Consider the following 25662-nt stretch of genomic DNA (forward strand, 5'->3'; position numbering starts at 1 on the left):
AACATAGAATCTAGAGTTGTAATTCCCCAATGTGGCTGACCATTAAAATCCCCCAGGAACCTTCAAATAAAAAAACCCCACAGATACCCTGGCACCACTGGAAACTAATCAAGAAAAGATCAAGGGTTGAAATCGAAGAAAATACATATTTTCAAATTTCCCTGTTTTTCTACTATTTTATTTTAAAAAGTTTTTAATTACAATGCAGTTAAAACTACGTAATTTGTTGTTTCTGAACCATCTGCAAGTAGGCTCCATCAATCACATCCTTTTATCCCTTAGTACTTCCGGGTGCATTTCCTAAGAGCAAAATTAGTATAGTTATCAAAATGAGGAAATCTACCATTGATATAAGAATTTCATCTAGTCCATAGTCCATATTCCAGTTTGGCACTTTTTCCCCCTTTTGCAGAGGACTCAGTCTAGGATCACGCCACACATTTAATAGGTCTCTTTCATCTATTTTAATTGGAAACAGTTCCTCAGTCCTTTCTTTTTGTGATATTAGTGTTTTTGAAGAGTACAAACCAGTTATTTTATAGAATGCTTCTCAACTGGGGTTTATCTGATGCTTCCCCATGAGTATATTCAGGTGGCTATAATACTACAAAAGTGGCCTTGTGTCTTTCCCAGGATTTCACATACAGAGCCTCATGACAGCCTGGTGGTCTGGCCCTCATTTGTTATGGTATTTCAATCACCTGCTCAAGGTATTGTGGGAATTCTCCACTGTATAATTACAACTTTTCCCTGTGCAACTAATCAGCCATCTATGGGGAGATTCCTTAAGAGCATTAAAACTAATTTTTAATCAAGTGCTTATTGAAAAAAATTAAAATACAAAAGTGTATAAAGTAAAAAGGGAAAATCCCCTCAACACGTACTCCCTCCACCCCGATATCAGGAGTTTCCTAGGCAGCCCTACAGATCCTCTGGTCTGTGATCAGCTGGTTTTTAAAACCACAGAAATGTAGGGAAATAAATGCAAAACTTGACTGAAATTTCTTTGCTATTCGATTGGCTAAGAAATAGCCCTCAATTGTTTACATATACACTAGTGACATTTTATGGGATACAGTTAGTCGCTGTAGGTTTGTGACCTCAGTGGGGATAGGGCAGGCAGGAACTAGGATAAATGAAGACATATTATACTATTAACTTTGAAGGAATTCAGCCAAGATGAAGACAAGATTGAGCAACCCACTTGTGAATCAGTGCAATGCAGAAAGCCAACATAAATAATCCATCCTGGAGTCCATGCTGTTCCTTGCCTCTTTCCACCACGTTCTATAAACCACTATGTAAAAAGGAGACCCGCCACGGCAGCAGCACTTCCCAATTAAAATCAAATGGACAGACAAGTACTTATGACAGGGGAAAAAAAAGATCTACTGACGTTTTCCTAGGCCAGCCAAAAAAAACAGTGGGAAACATCTAAATTTTTTTAAAAGTGGGAAGGAAACTGACACAAAGAATATATTTCCACATTTTGAGATTATATACACAAATGAACTAGGCACAGTCACAAAGTGAGGAGTAAATCTTAAACATAGCAAAGACTGGGAAAGGAACTTGGCCATCTGATGAAACATAGCACATTAGACAATACTGAGTGAGTTAAATGATTCTAATCAATATAAGGTGGAAAGGGTCCCTTTAAACCCTGGGATGCAGCTCATGTCATGTTATAAACTGAACACTGCTGGCGGATTTCGACTCTGACTTATAAATGCTTAGAAAATTTTCCTCACAATCCCATTTCAGCCAAATGCCTGGCAGACATTGGCAAAGGTCTTTCTCAGTTGGGCTTACAAATGTGTGTGTGCGTGTGTGTGTGTGTGTGTGTGTGTGTGTGTATAAAATCACAATACACACACAAATACAATACACACACTTGAACTAATAGTTTCTTGATATTAATGACAGTGTTTAAAACGGTTCCCAGATGTTGCAACTTGTTCCACTGACATCCTCTTGGTTTTGATCAGTGACTTGCTTTTGATCAGACTTGAGTCCAGTGACTTAAGGGTTTTAAATTTTCTCTCACAATAACGTAACCACACTTCGGTATTATGCTTTCTGCTTTCCAAAATGGTTTTTATATTCATCTCACTTAAAATGATTTATCTGGAATCACTGAAAGTATGAAGTTGGGATCAAAAGGAGTTGCCTACTTAAGTCTGAGCAGGCTAACACCATTTTTCAAAAGATGAAAACAAAAATCAAAGGAAATAGGCAGTTATCCTGGATAAAAGAGGCCATTCCCCATAAGACTTATTTTTATCCTTTCATGCTATTAGTATTACCTCTTTAATTTTAACTGGTAACCCAAAACTTGCTAAAGTTCATTAAAACACTTGCTAACATAGGAAAGTTAAATAGCATTATAATGATTGAGTTTTTGTATCCAGCAGCATACATTTTTAAGTTATGTCAGCAATGACAACAAAATTGCCCATCTCCCCTCTGAGCTGCCCTGTAACCCACAGGAACCATTTCACCAGCAAGACACAACTTCTGGCATTGGTTTGAGAAAGGCCCCGAGCTGTGATGACAGGTCAGGTCTATAATGACAAAAATGACCGTAGCTTTCCCCAAACCACGCTGCTCCTCCTTACTTTCACTTTCAAGGGCTTTAAAACACTCTCATGGGCTTCCCTGGTGGCGCAGTGGTTGGGAGTCCGCCTGCCAATGCGGGGGACACGGGTTCGTGCCCCGGTCTGGGAAGATCCCACATGCCGTGGAGCGGTTGGGCCCATGAGCCATGGCTGCTGAGCCTGTGCGTCCGGAGCCTGTGCTCCGCAACGGGAGAGGCCACAACAGTGAGAGGCCCGTGGACCGCAAAAAAAAAAAAAAAAACACTCTCATAACTGAAGGAGTCAAAACACATCTGCATTAATTTCCTAGTCCAGCTTTTCGGGGTAAAATTGAAATGCATTAGGAAGAAACAACTGGCATTTTCTTAAGCTTAATCACATCAAATTCATGGGAAGAGTGGTTTTGTTTTTGTTTTTTTTTTTCTTTTAGTCGGTCTCAACTTGGCTGTAGCCTGCCTTTTGCCTATCTGATAACCAATGGAGTACTGGTCAGAAAGAGATGAGCTGATATGATGTATTGGTCTTACAAATTCACTACGAGGAATGGTAAAAAGCTGTAACTCTTCCTCAGGAATGGAAGAAATGTCATTAGTTTGAAAGGAGATAGAAGCAAAGACCTGAAGAATGACAATAACCAGGCATCTTAAGGGAAAACAAGAAGCAGGGAAGGGGTCCAGGGGAAGCCAGAGCTGTCAGTAGAGAATAATGATTTATCTGATGAGATTAGCAGAAAGTTTGATTAGAAAAGATGCCTTCTTAACATCTCGAAGATTGCAGTGTTACTTTAAGATTTCCTTGTGAGACAAAACCGTGCCTGCCAAATGTGGTCTGTAACAGCGCAGGCCAGCCATGAGCGACGCAGTGGGAAAATAGCCACTAAGCCAGATTTTATTTGATTTGTACTGATGATTTTTATTAGAATACATGGATCATTGCTTCAACCTTTCCATGTAAAACCAAATCAAATTCAAAAACTCACACATCAGTCACCTAACCTTATGTCATTCCTTCTGCTTTACTCAAGTTGAGCCACATTTCAGCTGATCTGTCCTCGATAAATCGTTTGAATTGCTGGGCCAAATTCTGGGAGGCAAGTGGTACACAAAGGAAACCGCTAAATCTGCAGTTACACATCAGAACACCAGAGAAAAGAACTACTGCAAGCCTCCAAAGTACAGAATGAAATCAAAGAGGTATACAGCCAATACAAAACAGGACAAAATGAATTTCTCTTTATTGTATCAAATGTATTGTAATTTACCTTTAAAAGGCCCGCCCAACCCCTCAGCTATTTTTCCCTCCTTAATTCAAGGTACCGTGCAGGACTCTGTAAAGCAATGGCTCGGAAACCAGAGGCAAGCCCACAGTTATGTGGCATAAGGAGATCTGGTCAGTTTTACAAATCAAACATAATAATCAGTTCCACACATTAAAGACACTATGACCTTTCGGGCAAAAATTGAAAATGTTAAAATCCGACACTTGTGGAAAGCCTCTATAACACATATAAAAGGGACTTCATGAAAAGGAACGCGTTTCATTACAGGAAACGTGGCCATGGGTGTCCAAAGAACAAGTGCCCACAGCCCACTTCCCCCCCTTCTTTTCCCTTTTTCTTTTTGCATTAGCTTTTTTCCCTTCACCCTCAGCGACATTGCCAGTTTTGATTTAAATCTCTGAGCAATAATTATTGTTTGGATATCATTTCTAGTTCACAAATCAGATCCATCTTCATGATTTCCTTGAGTGTTCCAAACAGCTCCTGAAATAGGCATTATCTTTTCTTCGGAGAAGGTGAACAACGTTTCTGGTTAAAGGCCACCAACAGGCCTCGAACGAATGTCTTCTGGAGGCTGAAGGTGCCCCATGATAATGTCTCGGAACACTAGTGGTCACCAAACTTCTAGGTCTCTGGTGGAACCCTCTGGGGCTGGCACTGGGCTCACTGGCCAGCCCCCATTCCTCCCTCCCCCCCCCCCCCCCCGCCCCGACCACACAGGAAATCTTTATCTCCCAATCTCCTTTGCAGTCACGGGGCGGGGGTCATGTGACTACAATTTGGCCAACAGAACGTGAACCCAAGTAACGCCTGCCTTTTCCAGGCCTGGTCCCTACAACCTTCCATGTAATCCTTCACGCACTTTCTCTTCCGTCTTTGTTCAGCCCTGTACAAAGAATCTAGTGTATCCCTTTGAGGGCCTAGGGGATGGCAGAGCTAAGGCCTGAAAGAACCCGGATCTGAAGGGTTACAGGGAGCAGAGCCCACGCCTGGTGCTCTGCGAGACCAGAGGGCTATAACCCCTCGCAGTGTTAAGCTCCTAAAGGTTGGGGGTTGTTTGTTCCAGCAATTAGCATCCCCTGACTAATGCATCCTCCAAAACAGACTTCCATGAATTCTGGCGCTGTGATTCTCTCCTCCAAGCAAAGCAAACATACGCAGTTAGAGCTGGCAGTAGACAGGATTGTGAAGCAGGGGAAACTGGTCTTTGAACTCTCCTTCTCTCCCTTTCAGACTTGTTTTCCCCTCTTAGCATTTCCTCCCTCTGAGCACCAAATGTTCTCTGGCTGCTCAGTCTTGTCTGTCTCAAGAAAATAAACCCAACACGTTCAGGAGCTATTCTTCCTTTCAACCGTCATCTCGTAACCATGAGTGGTGAGTTGTTTGCTGCCCGGGTAATTCTGGAGAAATTCCTTAGCATGGAGGATTCTGTGTATCCTCATCTGTAAAATGGAAATGACTGTCTCCGCCCTCCAGTACTGCTGTGATGATTAGAGGGAGTTTAGGAAAAATGTCACCCTGGAACCTGGAACACAGTGGAAACTCACAAAAAAAGATAATTCCTATTTTTATTATGATTATGATTATGATAGCATGATATTTGACAGCAAAAGGGATACAGAATATGAAATAGGGCTCTTTCTCTTTGAAATATATCATCGAGATTGGGAGAAAAATCATACAGAAATAAAGGGCAGCATCTGATTATTAAAGAAGAATAAAGATGGACTATGAGAAAAAGGAGAGGTACATAAAGGCTAGAACCATCACTTGTGAGATACTGGCAATTTAGGGTGTAGACAAGAGAAAGCACTGGTGAGCTGGTACCCACATTACATTTGGGCATAACTTCCCAACTCCATGTTCAATGCCATCATACTGGTAACTCACAACAGGCACTGGTAAGAGCATTTACACCATGGAAATGGGCAACTGTTACAAATCGGACCTCTTTTTTTCTCTGAAGAGCAGATTATTAAACCTCACCCCAGCAATGAAAACAGTCATCATTGTGAGGTATTTCTACTCAAACTGCCTCATTTAATTCTCACAATCACTGCTGAGGTAGGCTCATTTTCCAGATGAAAAGTCAGGCCTCTCCACATTAAGTGACTGGCAAAAAAATCCTGTTGCCTGAGATCCCTGCACTATAAACCAGGCTGCTTCTAAAAGTGAAGGGCATCTGGCTTTCTTTTTCTTGGCATATCAGATGTGTATTTCCCTGAACAAAGAAAGCTATTCCTTAAAAACATCGAAATTCAGGCGGCCCCCCTCCAACCATTCTCATTTTTTCCACTACTCCTCATTTTGCTCCTGCACTCATCTGACTTCCCTTCATAAACATATTCCACATTTCTTACCACCCTTTCCTCTACACATCCGATGCAACATTTTGTGCAGATGTGCTTTCAAGGATTACCCATCACACTGTCTCAAGAAATCTACTGGTGCCTAAGGGTCGCGATAAGTTATGAATGCTCTTTAAATGAATGGTTTCTCATACAGCTGTCCTGACCAAGGTAGTCTATTGTATCTTGGGCCAAGCTGTGGACTGTCCAGTAAGTCTGGATCCTGGAGGAGCTGGGATATCTCTTCGATTCAGATGAGGTCTCTGATAACAGTTTCAATAACGACAGCCATCAACGGCTGGTGTCAGGTTGAACATGTGCCTGGGGGATGAGAAAAGCCAGGGAACATCCCTAGGTTTCAGGTGTAGCCGGAGGTCTCAGAAGACATCTGTACCTGGCGTGACTTTTAATGTCAATGCATGCTTGCCATCTAGGTAACGTATCATCACTTCTTTTCTGTCTGACTGAAGCTTGGCCATCTTACAAAATCCAGAGCCTTCCAAGGACAGAAGAACAAATGGGTGAAGGCATGGGAGCACGAGAGCTCATCCCGCATGCAGGAAGTGGCAAAGGCACACAAGCAGCATGGAGAATAGATGTTTTAGAGTCACAGTGGTCGCCAATGAAGAAATGCTGACTTTCGGCAGGGCCAGTGGAAGACACTACCGTGAACAAAGCACTAGGAAGTTAGTTCTTGTTCCAAACGCTTTGGGCAGGCACCAGAGAATAAAAGCAACAGGTTCATATTTGCATTGTGGAAATGGCAGCAGTGGGGACGGTGGGTTATTAAGGTGAAAACTTGGAGATAAAGAGACTAATTAGAAGGCAAGCAACTACTGTGACAATAAAGGTAACGGATACTGCAGGATTGTACTGGGGAAAGAGAATAGACAGGGCTTAATGACTAAGCCGGGAAAGTAAAGCAATAGAGCAGTCAGGGATTATTCCCAGTTTTTTTGTCTTACGGATATTGGTGCAGGTTGGAGTCTAAAACAAGAATATATTTTAGACATTTTGTGTTCCAAGTGTTCACTGGTCACCAAAGTATAAAATCCAGTAGAGTAAGTGACTGTGTGGGTCTGGAGTTCAGAACAGAGACATAGAGATTAAAGTGATTTTAGGCAAAATCTTTTAATTGCAAGTCCCCTTATATAGAGAATTTACTGGCCCAGATAAGTGGAAAGTCTGGAGACAAGGCAGGTTTTAGGTTTTACATATCCAGGGGATCCACCATATTAACAAGGATAAAGTTTCCTTTCATCCCTCCACTCTGCCATCTGCATATCACCTTCGTCTTAAAGCTGGAATCCATCGTGATCACAGAATTTCTGGATTTACTTGCTTCCTTATCTTCTACTTACTCGCAGAGAGTTCAGTTTACAGAAGAGCAAAATTCCTCCTGAACTTCGCCTCGATTGGAACCACCATTGAACCAATCCCTAAAGCCAGGGAACAGCATGCATGGATTTGAGTAGTAGACCTCACTGACCCAAATTAAAAACCATGGTGAAGGGTATAGGATTACCCTGATTGGTTTAGCCCAATCACAGCTGCCCCCTGGAGATGTAGTAATCCCACACAAACTACAAGGATCCCACACACTAGAGGAGTGAAGTATATGTTAGTGAGACAAGCACAATTGGACCAGACCTCAAGTACCCTGAGTGCATTATTATATAGCATGCAGTATACCCGCAAATCCGTCATGCCATTCCCTCCTTTAAATACCTATTGGTGTCAGAATAAGAGCAAGGTTCTTATGGACATTGAGGCCATCTTGGTAATAATGCATGCACACAAGCCAGCCTTTTCTTTCCTCTAGTTCCCTTGATCCCTGTCAATGCTCAAGCACACCACTGGCCCTCCTGCTGCAGACCCTGAACACGGGTTCCCTCTAATATAACACTCCCCCACCCACGCCCACCACTCCACTTCCCTACTTGGCCTGTGCAAATCCTATATCAACTCTCAGTGAATCAGCACTTCCTTGGGGCACCTGTCCTGTCCTCCTAAATCAGGCGTCTTGTCCTTCTCTCTTTCACTGGACTTGTCACAGATGGAATTTTACATTTTTATGATTCTCAAGTGATTCCTTTCTTCCCCAATAAAGAGTATATGCTCCGCAAAGACAAGGCCTGGGTCTTATTTGCTTTCCATCCTATCACCAGTACCCAGCAAAGTCCTGGACAGGGAGGAAGCCCTCGACATAATCATAGTTAATGGGACGGCTGGTCCAACAGCCCCTCAAAATAGGCTGGGCACATAGGAAAACATCAAAAACGCTCACAGAATTCCCAAAGTTGCGAATCTTTCTGCAGAGCTCCTATGCCTTGGAGAAGGATAACCTAAAATGATGAAAATTCATGTTTCACTGATTCTAGTATTAACTAAAGAAATTAAACCACAGGCTCACCATAAAGATCAGCTCAAGGAGTTATATACGACACACCTTTCCTCCGTAACTTAAAGAATGGTTTGTTTCACAAATATGCAAGTATGAATTCAGATTCAGCAAGAAATATATAGATCTCTTAACACACTGAAACCCTGGCCAGTCACAGGACCAGAAAGGAGTTGATCTACAAATCTCAAGCTCAGTGATTTCTATGGTAAAAATGCAGTGAAACAGTCAGACTTCATGTATGTTTTCTCCCTCGACAGAAATAATCTCCTATATGCTCATTGTAGAGGGAAATATTTGCCTCTTTACACTCTCTTTGATATGCACCCTAGTGATTTGGTACATATTCTACAATCACTGGCCTCAGGACAAAGGAGAAAACAACTGTTACCTCTACAGTAAAACAGCTTTCTGTGATCTGGTGATAGCAAGACACAAAGTGGGTTTGGAATTCCGTGTCACTTACTTAGATGGCAGTTACAACTCAACACTTTCTGAAAACCTTTCCACTGAAACTTCCCCATTGAGTAACAAGGGTATCATTAATATTTAAAGTTCTGCTTCAAGTATAATAATCAGAACACCACAGCCACAACAATAAATACCCTACAGCAGTTTACTGCTTTCAAATTTTCAAAGCACTTGCACACACAATATTTCATCTTCCCTTACCATTATATACAACAGAGAAAGGCAGGGATCGGTTCAAATTTTTCAGGCAAGGCATTGAAAGAGCTGGGATGAGAACGCATGTCTTCTTCTAACCTCCTTCCAGACTGACTGTCACCCCTTTTCTTATGCCAATGAAAGAGAACTGACATCTTCAGAAGTTGGAACCCAAATCTGGATAAAGAATATTAATATTCTTGTAGAACAAGTTATCTTTCGTCTCACAAATCCATCATTCAGAATCCCAATTTCCTAATCATCAGGACTTTTCCTTTGGCTTCAATATGCCCCGCTGGAGAAGTCTACCATTTAAATGAATCATGGCTCAGAGTGATTTTTAACTCATTTGCATGTACTTTTTTTCTCCTTTAGCTGCACAGAAACAGAGGACATTTTTTAGATTGAAGGTACACATGAAGAAATGAAGATATTACATTGGAAGCTACACTTGAAAATTCTCAAAGATAAAAATACAATACATAACCCATCCAGTTAATAACCCACCAATGAAGAAAAGCACTGTTGTAAACAATGGACGGTTGAGGCAAACTCAACCCATCAGTGCAAGTGGCTAACGGTTCACCTTTCTCTGAACTGTGCATCGGAGTAGGGTCTAGAAGTAATTTGAGTGGGAGCAGTGGGAACCAATCTCAACACGGACAGAAAATCTCCCATGTGTCTCCCATGAGTGTCTCCCACATGGAGTGTCAGAAAAAACAACACAGATTTAGCTGGATTATAAAAATACAAACATCACTTTTTATACATTATTCAAAACATGGGTTAATCAAAAGATGCAATGGTTTAAAAAAAAAGAATCCTTTTCCAGCTTTAAAATAATGAAGATATTCTCTTATACCGTTGTATATTATAAAAGCTTTATAGTTTTGACTTTCTAGTTTGTCATACTATGGAAGTTCATTTTTTGTGTATTTTATGAGTCTTATTTCAGTTTTTTATCATCAACATTCAGCTGCCTTAGCATCATTTATTGAAGTCTCTCTGTATCAAACAATGTTACTACCCCATCCAGATGACTTCGTATTGATTAAAAAATTTTTCTGAAAAGGAAAAAAAAAAGGATGCAGTGACTCTTAGTTTGTCTACCCAATATCCCTTCCTCTCTCTGTCCTTCATAACAGCCCTAAAGCGGTTTGGTCGCTGTTGTTGTTCATTCGTTTGCTTGTTTTCACGTAGCCACCCCTCCTCCACGTGGATCAGGAGACGGTGACCTCATCTCTAGTTCGGACACAGATCCTGAGTACTGTTGTGAATCACAGCTCTTGCCTTCCCCTGGCCAAGGACCGGTTTAAAGACGAACACTGAATCACAGAGTGCTGTCTGCCGCAGGGTTCCTGGGAAAGGTCTCCCTGCTCCAAGGAAAGAAACAAATTAGGAGATGATTTTTCATCTTCTCTGGCCATTATCCTGTTTGGGCGTCATGTGTAGAATGGCAGCAGGAATCTCCTTATCATTCCTCGGATGAAGCCGGTACACAGAGATTTCAGAATAGGTTACATTCGTGTATTACTTTAGTCATACATTTCCTTACGTTTAAGCCAAGTTGGGTCAGAATTTTCTTTCGTTGCAGCTGCAAAGAACAGTAGGTCCTCCCCTACCCGACACCCACCCACCTCCCCAGAAGTAGGCTTATGAACTTAATGCTCACGGAGGTTCTTTAAAAAGAAATACCAACTCTGGATAAACCCAGACTTTACCTACTGAAAGGCCATCATCTCCTGGCCACTCGTAACTGTCCAAGCCCCACAGAGGAATCATTTTCAGGAATGATACCAGTTATAGGCCCTGTAATTCCCCCTTTTCATTCTTCCCTGATATGCGTATGTATCTTCTCTCTCACCTCTCCTGTCCCCTGTGGTCTTCTCACAAAAAGCAATCAGCTGGCAAATTCTCAGTGAGCGCTTAGCACAGGTAAAGCAAACGGCAGCAAAAAAGCGCCCAAACAGTACTTTCTCCTTGATTTACCAATATCAATCCTGCACACAGAGCCTAAGCGCTGCTGCCAAGATGGGGCTGAAGGGTGGGGGGAGGATTAGTCCACCAGACCCCAGACCCACGGGTGGGCGTTAGAGAGATCCAGAAACTCCTGAAATTGTTGCAAACTTTACTCATGTATTCGGCCACATGCATATTTCTGGGGAGAAAGTCTATAGTGTGCGTTGTGTTCTCAAAGCAATCTCTGACCCTAAGAACATTAAGAGCCTCTGCTCTTGATCGACTAGCGTCTAGCAAACCACACTGTCTGGATGTGTGACACACTCTTGTCATTCCTATAACAGAGGTAAGGGCAGAGGACACATTCCCCAGATCTTCACATTTCTTGCTCCAGGAAACCATCTCAAGTATTAATAATACTGAAGTTTTGCAATAGTTGAGACTACATGACATTCCATAGACTTTTCTGGAGCCCCAAGGGCCATTCATATCCCAGGTCAATAGAAGGGAAAATAAGTTCCATTACTTAAAAACACAGAACACAACCTATTCTTTTTTTTTTTTTTTTTCACAACCTATTCTTAAGTTTGGGCCCCTCCAAATGAATTATGAATCCTGAGTTGAAATGGAGCTCAGGAGACAAAATAGGCACTTGACAAAATAACTAATATTAGCAAAAAGTTTTAAGTTTAAGCTACATATGGGAGACAAACATCAAGGATTGCGTTTTGGAATATTTTTGAAAAGGAGGTAAAACTTTCCAGAAAACATTTGATCTCAGGCATCAGAGAGCACAAAGAAGGGCATCGCAAGGTGTGGTGAGAGAAAAGGAAGGCGAGGGCCCAGGTGGCAAAAGGCACGGCCTTAACCCAAGATACACGGAAGAATCAAGACTGGTTTTATTTCACTCAAGAGGAAGTTTCATAAAGTAGTGAGAGATAAAAAGAAATCTGGATCTGCTCTATCAACCACGCTTCCAAACACTTCACTCAAACTTACTGGATTTTACTAATGCAGGCTTTACCAACTTCTCCTTCCCTCCTGCTGCCATCTTTCATAATAAGGTCCTGTAAACTGGTTTCCTAGACTTCAGATTCGCCCCACTCCAACCTATCATGAGCCACTGACAGCTGTCACTTCTCCACATACAAAAAACCTCAGTGGCTCCCTGCTGCTTTGGGTATAAAGTCAAAATTCTTTAGCCCAGCATTTAAGATGCTTGGTGATCTGTGTTTACCTTCTTTTATTGTGTTACCCTGAGTAGCATTACTGCTCCCTTTGTCCTTCAATCACATGAGACTCTTCACTGTTACCCAATACATCTCTGCTTATCTGGTCTCCAAGTCTCCCCTCCACATCAAAAACATTTCTTCCCACTCAGTAAATGCATGTAGGACAAATAAATGAGTGAATGAGTCCACTGAGGGACACACACACACACACACACACACACACACACACACACACATCAATCAATCAATTACATATATCTGTACGGTATATACCTGTACAGATCAAGCTAAGGAGTGAAATGCAAATTCTTCACAAAGCTTAAATGTAAGGTCCCCACAAAAGTACTAACACAGAAGTTAATCTTCTAATAGTTCAACTTTAAGGCTTTAATTATATAGGGGGTACATACGACAAATATAACCTGTATACTACTTAACATTAACTGATGAATTGTCTTCTCACAGCAAATATGAACTTTCTTTTGGCCCCTGATGGGGCCAATCATGCTTCATTACCAGAGGATGAGAAATCAGAATACACATGTATAAGATAGCATATTCTAGACATCTTCAACTTTCACAGGCATCTAGATAAATGCATTTGCAAATTGTTTTTCCTATAACCTAAGTTGATGAAGTTCAATTTATCCACAAGGATTTTAAGAACCTGTACTCTGTCCTCAAAAATCTCTGCAGACCATATAAATCATCCCCAAGATTCAAACCTTTATAATCATTCCGGGTCTCCACTTATCATCAGTTCTTTGGAGAGGCTCTGTCTGGCTACCCAACACCTGCCCAAAATTATGCTTAATTTTTTTCATAATATTTAGTATTATACCTATTTATATATACATAAATACAGGTTTATTTGGTGGTTGGTATCTTTGTATACTGATTCCCCAGTGGGATGCAAACTTCAGGTCAGGGTATTGACTGAGCACCTGTGGCCCAGACCCCAGACCAGTGCTTCACTAAGAGCTCAACGAATACTTGTTGAGTGGATAAGTAGATTTATTAAACATTAAAACTCAGAATCTTTGACATGGAAGAAAAATCATATAACAAAAAACACGGAATCTGACAAAATAATTATCAACAGCTAAAACGAATTTTTTTGATGTCAATGTAAATACATTGTTGCAGGGTAAAATACAATAAAAGAAGAAAGCTTTTGTTTCCCAGCAAGGGCTTTAGACATTTTTAATTATGTCTTTACATGTTTTATTTCTCTAATACATTGAATGCGGAGATCTACGAAGAAATAGACAAGGATGGGATAACAACTTAATTTGAAACATTAAAAAAAATGCATGAGATGAAATTCACAAATCGTTATGCCTTTAAAATAAAAAACAGATTCGAAATAGCAAAACTCGCGTCCATGATATATAGTTTACTAATGGTTTACTCAAGGAATTGTGTACAAAGCTCTCTATTTTCTTGAGAAAAACAGCAGAACCAGCTGGTAGATACATACAGTGCCCTTCAAAAGCCCCTGTTAAAGCCACAAATAATTGCAAAACTTGTTCAAATCAAATGGATAATTTATTTTATGTATGACTTTGCAAAGTCTTTACAAGTACCCGTCGATGGCTTTGCACCCCATTTGCAAGGATTTTCTATAAAACTGCACCAGCATAAACAAACAAAAGTATTCTCAGTATTTACAGTCATAACAAAAACCTATGCAGTCCTATATTACTTGTGGTTGTGAAAAACCTTAGTTCCTGGATTTCCATTGGCTATAGTCTAATATACAAAAGAAACAGGGTTTTCGATTTAAATGTAACACACACAGATTCTCTCTTTGGGTGTCCGTACTCCAAGCATTTTTCAAAAACTCAGTTACAAGGGAGAAAAGCATAGAAATAAGAGTATAAGTTTCAAAACATACCACGGCTCTCTGTTATACGTCGGAGGGTTATACCACGGCTCTCTGTTATACGTCGGAGGGTTTAGACCAACAGGAGTGAAACTGGTTTTGAAAAGTCTTTCTTCTAACAAGATTTTGGCCTCAAAGGAGGTTGGGAATTAGGGGATGGAGGAAAAAGAGAGGAGTAGTGGCCAGAAAAATGCACAACAGGGTAACAGGGCTGGGCTAAGAATTGAAAGGTGCGTGCCAAGATAAAAGCACACTGTTGCCCAACTCAGGGTGTAGCTATGACTTCAGAGAGACTTCCCGGGCTGGGACGGTGATCCCACTGATGGAGAGTCTCTAATACTTATAATCCCGCATCTTCATAGCGCAGGACTGAATGGACAAAAGCAAAAGGCTGGGAAAACAGTTGTCACAAAGTAGAATAAAGGGAAACCACCCTTGGTTCCACACAGCTTTGGTATGCCTCCGGAATCTTTTGTTGTCGCTGCTCTTCCCCCCACCCCTTTTCTTTTTAATTCAGGAACCTAGCTTCAGTGTAAATAAGAGAAGTCAAAGGGAGAAAAGACTCTCTTTACAAAACAAGCTTTCCAAACACACCTGTCCCCTATTTTGAGGATTCTGTGTATCTGTACAGCTATTAGAGGCTGATTTCTAATCCTCCAATTTCCTCCACGAGTTCCTGTAACTTAGAATCTCTGGAGCGGCAGTTCTTAAAATTTAGTATGAATGTGCATCCCAAAGGCGGCACATGAAAAGATGCTGCTCCCAGGGTACCAGACCCGGTGCAGGCCAGGAATCTGCAAATTACAAAGAACGCCCAGCATGGTAGGAGGCAGAGGCACCCACCTTGAGAAAGGCTGGGGTGTCAGTTACCAGTATTTTTTTTTCTTTGGCCGTGCCATGGGGCATGTGGAACTTCCCTAACCAGGGACTGAACCCGTGCCCGCTGCAGTAGAAGCGTGGAATCTTAACCACTGGACCACCAGGGAGATCCTTGGGGTGTCGTTTTAGAGCCAGAGTTTCCCTAATTCCAACTGACCCTTTGACCTAACTGTACTAGTCATCTAGAGCACTGTTTACAAATACATATACCTGGGTACCACCTAGAGGTACTAAATCTGAATCTTCCAGATGGGGCCAAGGAATCTGAACTTTCACCAAGCCTCTCCCCCAAGCCCACCCTTCAACCCTCCCCCCAACATGTTCTGATGGCAGCCAGTGAGTGGCAATCTCCCCTTCACGTTCTTTGCAAGTCACCTTGCCTACAAGTGTCCACGTGTTGCAATCAAAGAGGAGATTAATCATTGCAGAATCCCGAGCACCAGGCGAATCTCAGGGCGGGTGTCCGCCATCACCCCCAAAGAACAAAGGTGAACCCACAGAGCCCCAAGAACTCCGGAGAACCTAGTGCCATTAATGATGAATGCACTGATGTCAAAGCTCATGAGGAGTGACCATAAAAAACAGCTGAAATACACAAAAAAACAACAAACCACCCAACCAAACACAAAAGAACCTTTTGTGAGGGAAAACGGTCTGCCATTTTCCACCAGGCAATCTGCATCCTAAACACAAATAAATCCACCACACAAGAAGACATAATTTTTCAACAGACCTAGAAATACTCAAGGTTTGTTTCAAACACCCCCCCCCCAACCCAGGACTCAACAACACTCCATGATGAGAGCCTGTTCTTAAACAATCTGAAACCGCTAACACCTAAGCACATGTGAGATATCAAAACAAAACGCTTCCCCACGTCCCAATCCCGATGCGGTGATGAAAGGCGGCCGGCATCTGATTCAATCAGACCACATTCAAAGCAGGTGGTTCTGAACATTATTTGAGCAAAGCGTGCCAGCTCCTTTCCCAAAGGCGATACTCTCATCCACGTGGGTATTTTTTCATGGCACGTGAAGAACCAGAAAGAACTGTTTTGAACCTTCGTGTGTGAGTAAAATTTAATCCCTACCCTTTCACTCACAAAGCATCAAGAGCATCCTACTGAGAAGATGTGCCTTAGAAGGGCAGCAAGTACAAGGAAATATCTAGAAATTAAAATGTTCCTATGCAGAAGACTTGTGAAGTCTTCGCATCAAAGCCAGCCAAATTGGGGTCTGTGTGATTACTTTGCCTCCCTTTGGGCAAATATGGATTGAGTTCCTTTAGGGCAGGTTCAAGATTATTTTGTTTATATACTATGTACATATATATTGTGTATCTTTTAACAAATTTGACTTCAGCAAGAAAAAAAAAAGGCTACAGAGGTGCATGTTTCTCAACGCTCTTCTCTTTCTGTTGAACTGTGGCGAGGGTAATACATTTAATCCTGTTGGGTCTCAGCCTCCTTATCTGTGAAATGGGAATAACAGTATATAGTGTTTGCCAGGTTAAATGAGATGATTCGATGCACTACACTTAGCAGAATATCAGGCACATAGAAGTGAATAGTACATGCAAGTTTTTCTAAGTATTATTATTAAGAACTGTTAACCTGTCTCTCCCCCCAAAGAGTTTAGGTATAATTTGATTGAGAAAGCAGTAAAAACGAAACTGAAAAATTGTATAAAATATGACAATGATTTGCCGTGTCATTCCACCACATGAATCACCTCGTCAGAGTGGATGGAAAGGCTGCCCTCCGTTTTCTCCGTAAAGCCAGAGAAAAGAACACAGAAATGATCTGGCTCTCCACGTAAGTAGGTACTAAGCAAATTCTTCAATTAAAAAAAAAAACAAAAACACTCGTGTGGACCGCACCAGTATTTTGATGAACATCTCCAGTACGACAGAGAAATGTCGTCATAGGGTATAACTGAGAATGCTATTTAGTTGAGAGACATTAGAAAAGATGTCTCAAAAGTATTAATGGAAATGTTAAGAAAAAGCAAGGAGGGAAAAAAAAGGAAGTCTTTCAGAAGATGATTTTCCATTAAACGTCACTTGATTATGGGGGAAAAAAAACCAGGCTATTAGTCTGCTGTGTTGGTTAATAGTTTTCCTTATTTTAAGAAAACAATGAAAACTAATGAGTTACATCCAGCAGCTTTAAAAAATGAATTACTGTGCATAATTCAGAAGCCCTTACACCACATGCCTGTATGCAGTCCTTCTTTTAGTCAAGGTTTCAAATTAAGGTTATTATTTACGAGAAAAAGTTGGAGAGACATGAAGAGCTGTAACAATTCCCTCAGACCAGCAGTGAGGGAGAGCAGTTTCGTTCAGAAGGAATGGAAGAGAGACTCCAGGCCAAATATTTAAACAGGGGTGCAAAGGATACACACACACACAGCAATCCGCACGCACCTGTCACTGCAAAATTCAACACTCACACAATCGAAAGGGCATTTGTGCTCACAATCAAGCAATTATATTCCTAACTATCCATCTGCATATGCAATTACCCAGTCTGTTGCACAGAAAGGCAGATTTTGCAGGTGTTTCTTCACCATCTTTCCTTCAAAATCCAGTTGCCCTTTGCATTCCCAAATCTGGGCACATACCAGTCCTTTAATTGAATCTTCGTGGCACTGTGGTGAAGATCAAGTGTTATGTTTTCACACCCTGCGTTCACATACAGGAGATTCTGTAATCGAATCAGGCTTTTGCTCCCTAGTACCACTTAACTAATGGTTTAATGGGCTCCGTTTACACCTGGGTGTTAAAGGACGTGCTCTGTGCTTCCTAACTTCTTTGATGAATCTGGCCCTGGGTTTCTCTGACGCGTCCTAGTTTTGCATATGGACTTGAAAATCTCAGAGTTAAAATTCTGAGATGCCAAGTGAAGTTAAATAAACAGCATGTCAAAGTAGAAGACAGAGAAAATGAGCATGTGTGTTTGAGGGCAGTGTCTTTAATCAAAAAGGAAGCTTTGCTGAATTTTGGAATCATTGAAATTCACATTGCAAAGCAGTTTTCTATACTCAGAACTTGTTAAACATTTGTTCCGAATGATGCAAAATGTACTTCTGTGCAGTTGTATTACACGGGAGAAATCAATAACCTCTCAGCTCTGGGGGCATCTAGGAACCAGTTGTCTTTCACATCAATCTCAGACCTAAATTAAGCTCAGACCCAGCTTCATAGAACCTGAGAGCCAAACAGGACATCAGGTGGCATCAAGTCCAATGCTGATCACAGAAAGAGGAACCAAGGTCCAAATAAGTGCAGAGAGATCCAATGTCTCAGAATGTGTTTCAAGAATTGTCTCTGGAACCTTCATATATGTGACAGTATTTCTAACTTTCACTTCTTCACTGTTTGAAGTTAATGTTCAGGTTCTGCTATGCACTTTTGCAAATTTCTTAGATTTTCCTGGATGTATAGTTTAAAAAACAAAAAGTCTCTTTACAAAAGCAGCACTCATTTTCTGTTCCAGGAAAGTGGAATGTTGTAGGGTTAAACTTCATGCTTGCTTTCTTACAGAAGCTTCTAAAATATTTTTTTATGTTCTTTTTGACAAATGTTACATACAACCTTTAAAACATTGCTTTTTATCTCTAAATAAGACCCAGATTATTTTCTGCTTGCTGTAAATTAAGCAAACATCTCGCGTTAAAAACAGAATCGAAGGGAGAAGGGCCAGGACCAAGCCTAGTGCTCAAGCCTTCTGACTTCTTGCCTTCATACCAAGGATGAAACACTACTGGCTCTGAATATATTTTGTTTGCCCTGCACAGGATTCTTGGCGATGCTGGAATGTCAGGTGTGGTGTGCCTGCCCCAGTTGCTAATACCCACCTCTTCCTATTGCCTGCTTCACTCTTTGACATTACCTGCTTGGAGTCCAAAGTCAAGTGCATCTTCAAGGCCCTGCTCTAGACCCAGTAGTTACCACTGTGACCAAACTCTTAAGAGGGTAAGAGAAGGACACAAACACACACACACACACACACACACATTCTCCTAGGAAATGGACAAAAGCCATGAAATGAAACTAGAACATCTCTGCTGATACACCTACCAATCTCTGAAAGATACAGCTATGGTTTGGTGTTAAAAGTATTTGAGTCATTCATGTATTACAAGCAGTATTTCAAAAGAACATTGTTAGCATGAGTAGCACAGCTATCCTAGGAAACTGTCCTAAACAAAGTGAAAGGATTAGTGACCAGTATTTGAAAAACAAGAAAGTAGACACCACCACCAATTTGCAAGGACTGGGAAAAAAAAAAAAAAAAAAACCACTTTGGGGCTAAGTAAGCATTTCCTAAAGTTGTTTTCTGCAGAATGTTCCACATGGGAGGTATCCCATGAAAAAGGAGTTTTCTGGTCAAAGTAGCTGTATCACCCTCTTGGGCGTTTTACAAAGCATAAGGCAGAATGCACTCAAAATAAAATTTCTATTAACATGTCTTGAAACAAGGTTTTAAAAAATGCTGCTCTAAATTATTCTTTCGAAAGGTTCAATAGGAAAAAGGGAGTAACTGACATGTTAAATTACTGTTTTGTAAATTATAAGAAGTATATTAAAAGCTAATCAATGGAATAGGGTATAGACGTTAGCATTTAAGCATCTCCTCCTTGATAATTCTTGAACACAGGAAAATGTGGGAAAATTATAAATGATTTAATGTATACTATAATTATACTATTTAAATTATTATAAATTAGTGTCCATATCCAAAGTTAAATATCCAAAGACCAAAACTCCTTCTATACAAAGAATGTGGTAATAATCCAGATGGGAAAACCCCGCCCCAATCTTGCCTTCAGTTTCTGTGATCTTTTGTTAAACTGGTCCCTAATCCAATTTTATTTCCCTAAGTCAATGGTCCTGCACCTTCCCATCAGGCCAAATATAAACAGCAAGATACATTTCATATACATATTGAAACAGTGTAAGGTGGTGAAACCTGGACTATTGCAATATACTGAACTTTGCATCAGACTTCATTTTGTAAATGTTTTCCTCATTTTTATGACTGCATTCACTCCCTTATATTTAAATATTAAATTATATTCTTGACTTTTCTCGTTAGGATCAACAGCTGGCTTTTTACTTCTTTGGCCAGAACGTAGCAATTTATTTGAAATGCTTATTTATTATATATTTTGTAAACAAAAAGAGATTGGTCAGGAACGGACAACCAGGCAGAAACAGAAGTAAAACAGTTTTCGCTAATACTGGCTTGTCTCCAACTAATAAAGTAGTCACAGACTTTCCATTTAAGGGGGAAAAAAGATCCCCTGGACGAAAACTGGGGGATCAGATGGAAGTTGGTTTGGATGCACACAGAGGAAAAATGGCCAGTGAGAATAAAGGGCCTTCTCAGCTAAATACAGTTTTTTGAGATTAGTATTATGATTTAAGTCTACTTCAAAATGGTTTCAGCCTTATTAAAATTACATTAAAACTAGCCCTGATGCATTTGCATTTAAAGGGTGGCCTTACACTGCTTAGCCAGCACCGAACTCAGTCCCCATTGATTTTATAGTATTAGGGCACTACAATCAGAGGCATTTTTCAGGATAAAGGACAATAATACTCTAACAAAAGGGTTTAAGGATACAAGTCATCGGGAACGTAAATAGGAGAACGACATTTATTTGCAGAGAACACAGTCACCTGCAACATTAAAACAACTCAGAGCAGGCTAGACAAGGGAATGATTATTCTATCCACGTGATCCTTACCAGTAGGACCACATTCAATCCGGAACATTGCACTTTCATAAGAACATAAATCTTGAAAGGAACACAGAGATAATAAACTATTTTTTTGAATTTTAAACTGTCTCAAAGTTATTAACTTTGATCCTTTCAATCCTATATTAAGAGAAAAGAGTATCTTATTGCAACATCTATAAAGATCTGAAACAGATAATGAAGGCTTCCTTTAAAAAAAAAAATCTATAGAAAGCAACACAGCTCAAAGAAGTGAGTCTTGACTTTCTTTCCAAAAGAAAATAAATGCATTCTTCGGCCTGGTTCTTTAATCATCAAGAGCTCAAACACAGGGCTACTGGTTTTATTATTTTAACCAATTCAAAACCTGTTTGATTCAGACCATTAATTCATTTAAGCCAATAGATGAGTTGCTTCAGTGTTTTTGCTCCATGTGACTTATCAAAAGCCTACACTAACATGAGAGAATCTAAAACCTGAATCAAAGTCCCCACAGGTTTCCACTCCAAAGAAGGAGAATACAAGAAGGTATTTGAGGTACAAAAGTCTGTAAGTTGGTTCATCACTTATTTCTACTTTGAAATGTAGACTAATTCAATTTTTAACCTGGTCCTAAGCACACAATAAATATGAAAGCACTTTTGTAAGTTCAAAGTGTTACACAAAACTGTTAAGATCATTTAATTTCAAGAGAAGTTAAGCAAGGAGAAGATATTATGGGAGCTAATTCTGTTCTACAATATAGTTATTAAAAGGAAAATGTGAATGTAAAAATTCCCAGGCCTCGAACAAATATATTTTTTAAGAAAAATGTCTTCAGCAACAATCAAAACCAGTTGCTAAGATCTCATGCTTTTCATTATTTTCAATATCAACATGATAAATAAAGCAAATACACATTGAAAGGCAAAAATGGAAAATAAATCAGATTAATTTTGTAGAAAATAGCAATGGCAAAAAAATTGTATCCTAGGCAGCAATTTTTGTAACAGCAAAATAATCCAAACCTAAGAGGAGTAGCTGTTTTACACTGCTTCTTTTTTAATTATGAAAATAAATGTATATTCATAAAAATATATATTGTTGGATTTCTGAAGACTTTGCATTATTCAGGATCTGTCCGTTACAAGGAGGTGGGTGGTGAGATCTATTATTTCTTTTTAATTCAAGCCAGAATCATCTGAGTTTTTCCCCGGGTTTCTCCTTCCCTGGCTTTGGGCATTGATAGATATCTTCATGTCCTTTCTTTGCTGGTCTTCCTTCTAGGTTTACAACCACAACCCAACTATATTGTAATACACGTTTTTCGGAGAAACAAAACCCACATTCTGTCAATGTAAAGGGGAGCAACAAAACCACTACAGCCAAAGTCTTTAATGCAAGTCTGAGACGAAATGTAAACGCTCAGGGTTTTCCTACAGCTAACTCTGTTCATGGCGGCCAAGGATAGAACCTAAATTCAAGTGCTTTATAATTGTTACAAATTGTGCCAAAGTACAGTGTGTTACAATAAATTATGAAGCTTATCTAAATTATAGAAGTAATTAAACTTTCCTCAGATACTCATAATTCTGCCCTCCATAAATTTTCTCTTCATCGCATATTCAATAGCTATGTGTTCCAGTTCAACAACAACCAAAAAAACACTTCTTCCAAGAACAACCGTGCACATATAGGCATACAACATATCGAAATTCCAGAAATGCATAAACAATTACTTTCAAGATCTTCAAACCATAGAAAATGTTAATAAAAATATTTATACTAGAAACAACTCTCTTAGAGCTTTTTTTTAGTTTTGTTTTCCTCTTATTATTATAGACATTTGTTTAAACATGAACTTCCTCCTCCACCCCAAGATCTCCTCCTACTACATGAAGCCATAAATCTTTGTTAGCATATTACTGTACAATCTGCTACAATAATAACAAAAATAATGAAAGCAACCCAGTTATATGGTCCTTGCAGTTTGCAACTGAGGCCCAACTTCTCTATGTATTCTCAGTGTATGAAATGTATACAGGACCCATCAACTGCTGAAACACAAGCTTCTAGAATGGAATACAGCTGCTGCTCAGAATCAAACTGCACACGAGCTGTAAAACTATTTTCAAAAATAAATACGTTTACCCAATAAAAGATGACTGGTAAAAAATAAATAAATAAATCAGTTTAAAATTATTTTTTAAAAAATACAAGGGAGGGGCTTCCCTGGTGGTGCAGTGGTTGACAGTCCGCCTGCCGATGCAGGGGACACGGGTTCGTGCCCTGGTCCGGGAAGATCCCACATGCCGCGGAGCGGCTGGGCCCGTGAGCCACGGCCGCTGAGCCTGCGCGTCCGGAGCCTGTGCTCCGCAGCGGGAGAGGCCACAACAGTGAGAGGCCCGCGTACCGAAAAAAAAAAAAACAAGGGACAGTGTGTGTGTGGCAGGGGTGATACCATTTCCAAGTTTAAATTTAAAGAAAAACCTAAAATGGCATCTTGATGCTCATAAGGACAAAATCTCTTCTCCAAAGGTTCCACCACATTCCCAGGGGGAGCAAATCAGCCGAGCAGGTGGGTAAGTGATGAAGGAAACCCTTGTTCTATTATAAATATCTTCAATAATTAGCCAACATGATGAACAAATTAAGAAGCAGCACACAGGTTGAAGCTCGAATTGGTAAAAAGTTTCCCAGGATTTTTAGTTTGATTTTTGTTTGGGTACCTGGTTTCTCAATCCTAAATCAGGCACTTCTATTTCAGTGTATATTCCCATTTCATGAAAACATTTATTTTATCAACAGAAAAGGAAATGAGCTTGAATAAGATCTATTTATGCAATTACCATATCTAATAGCCAATTATGTGTCCTTACATGAACAGATAAATAATATATGCACATACATTTATCAACCTTGTCTGAGAGGAAAAGAAGAGACAAGAAATTAAAAGAAGAGCAAACTATTATATACGGCATGCAGTTTTCATTACTACGTATTTGCATAAGGGAATGCAATATTTGTCTTCAAAAAAACTACAAATTACAAACATTTGCCTTAGACTTTTTTTGAAACCAAACTAAAATATACAAGATATTAACTATATCATTCAACCTGGCAGTTATACCTGTCATAACTATTTACCTTATTTCCCTTGTTTTGTAAAAGAAAAGTAGGGAAAATGTTCAAGTTAATATAATGCTATTAAAATATCAATTATTTTAACACTAGATTAAAATTTTTTAAAAAAGAATACCACACAATATGGGGGGGGGGGCGGGGGATACTGAGAAGTTAATGTGAGAATAGGATCAAGATGTGTTACACTTCTGAAGTATCCAGGAACTAAAGCTACAGGAAAACTGGAAGAGGGAAAAAAAACCTCTGACATCCACATGAATACTAAATTAATTCATTATGATCAGTGCTACTACAATGAACACAAAATTAATTCATCACAGTGGAATACACAAAGCACTACCCACTTGCTATACCTACTGGCAAAAAATAATAGGACGATTATCCTCCACCAGGGTGACACACGTGGCCATAGGCACTGCCAGCACGTCAGTCACACAAAAGTATTGCCTTCCCTGGTACTTTCATCATTTATTGGTACCCTGCCTTACCTAGTCTACCAAGGTACTTCTGCAAGAAGGCTCTTTATCAATCATGGCAAATAAAGCAAAAGATGGAAAGACCTAAATTACCAGTGGTTCTCTTGACCCCAGTTGCTCCCAACCAGAGCTGGGACTGGGGTGAGGCAAGTGAAGCACCTCACTGCGTCATCTGAGGAGACACTCACGCTCAGGGTCCTGCAAGCGTTGACCTTCCCCTTGCATGACCTTGACAATGAGCCTTCCGCCCCTACACAGGCTGCAGGCCTAGACTCTAAAGCATGACCATCTCCCATAACTGGGAGTCCAGGGCTCCTGCTACCCAGTGTAGACCAGACAGAGTCCTAACTCCTGCCAGTATGATGGCCAAAGTCTCTAAGGAAACTTCTCCGGACCTCAGTGTCCCCAGAAATCCTTACATATACTTGTAAGCACTAGAGCAGCCAGCAGGAGGCTGGGGTCTACCATAGGACTTGGCCACAAGATATGTAAAAACCAGGAAGGCTTAGTGAATCTCCCTCTGCTGCCCACCCTGCGGTGAAGGGGAGCGGATGCTGGCTTTTCTTCTTCCACACAGTCAGAGATGCCCTGGTACCCAAGGCCTCCGGGGCTCAGTCCACCTTCACTTCTGTCACCAACTTAGGACCTGACTGGTGTTTAAAGGGTGTCTTTCCTCAGTAACTTCAAGGGGATTTAGTATGTGGAAGGTTCCATGTGAGATGGAGGAGAACATCTTCCTACAGATGATGAGTGTCTCCTTAACAATGAGCAATGTGAAGCAATGGACCTTTTCCCTTCCGTTTGTATAGACCCCCTCGAAGACCAAGGAAGACTGAAATACCTTTGGGCAGCTGGGAAGTATAGTTCTCATGTACCAGTTTGCAAGATTATTCTCCCTCCTTCCCTTGAAATGGGGGAAGCATTTTTCTCCATCTTCAATTATGGGCTGATCTTAGACCTTTTACAGAACAGGTCCAAGCTATATCTGTATTACTCAATGTAATAAAAGGCTCCCACGTAGTGCCACAGCCGCTAAAGAAGAAATCTGTTTATTCAGAATTTTTCTTGGTGCG

The 25662-nt window shown here is 40.4% G+C and overlaps 1 protein-coding gene across 14 annotated transcripts in view; it reads right to left on the reverse strand.

Moving 5' to 3' along the window:
• The window catches only part of TCF4 (transcription factor 4), a 360826-nt gene that overhangs the window by 247871 nt on the left and 87293 nt on the right, over positions 1–25662 (reverse strand). The window contains exons 1-2 of one of the 14 annotated variants that reach the window (XM_027118578.1): positions 15631–15634; positions 2009–2021 (exon numbers count right to left, since the gene is read on the reverse strand). The exons of the other annotated variants lie outside the window; for them this stretch is intronic. The gene's annotated coding sequence lies outside the window, so the exon portion shown is untranslated. Of the gene's footprint in view, positions 1–2008; positions 2022–15630; positions 15635–25662 lie in introns of those variants that run through there. 14 annotated transcript variants of the gene reach the window in all.

Source organism: Aethalodelphis obliquidens, unplaced genomic scaffold, assembly GCF_003676395.1.
Source record: "Aethalodelphis obliquidens isolate GAN/ISIS:26980383/991018 unplaced genomic scaffold, ASM367639v1 scaffold19, whole genome shotgun sequence".
Classification (NCBI taxonomy): domain Eukaryota; kingdom Metazoa; phylum Chordata; class Mammalia; order Artiodactyla; family Delphinidae; genus Aethalodelphis; species Aethalodelphis obliquidens.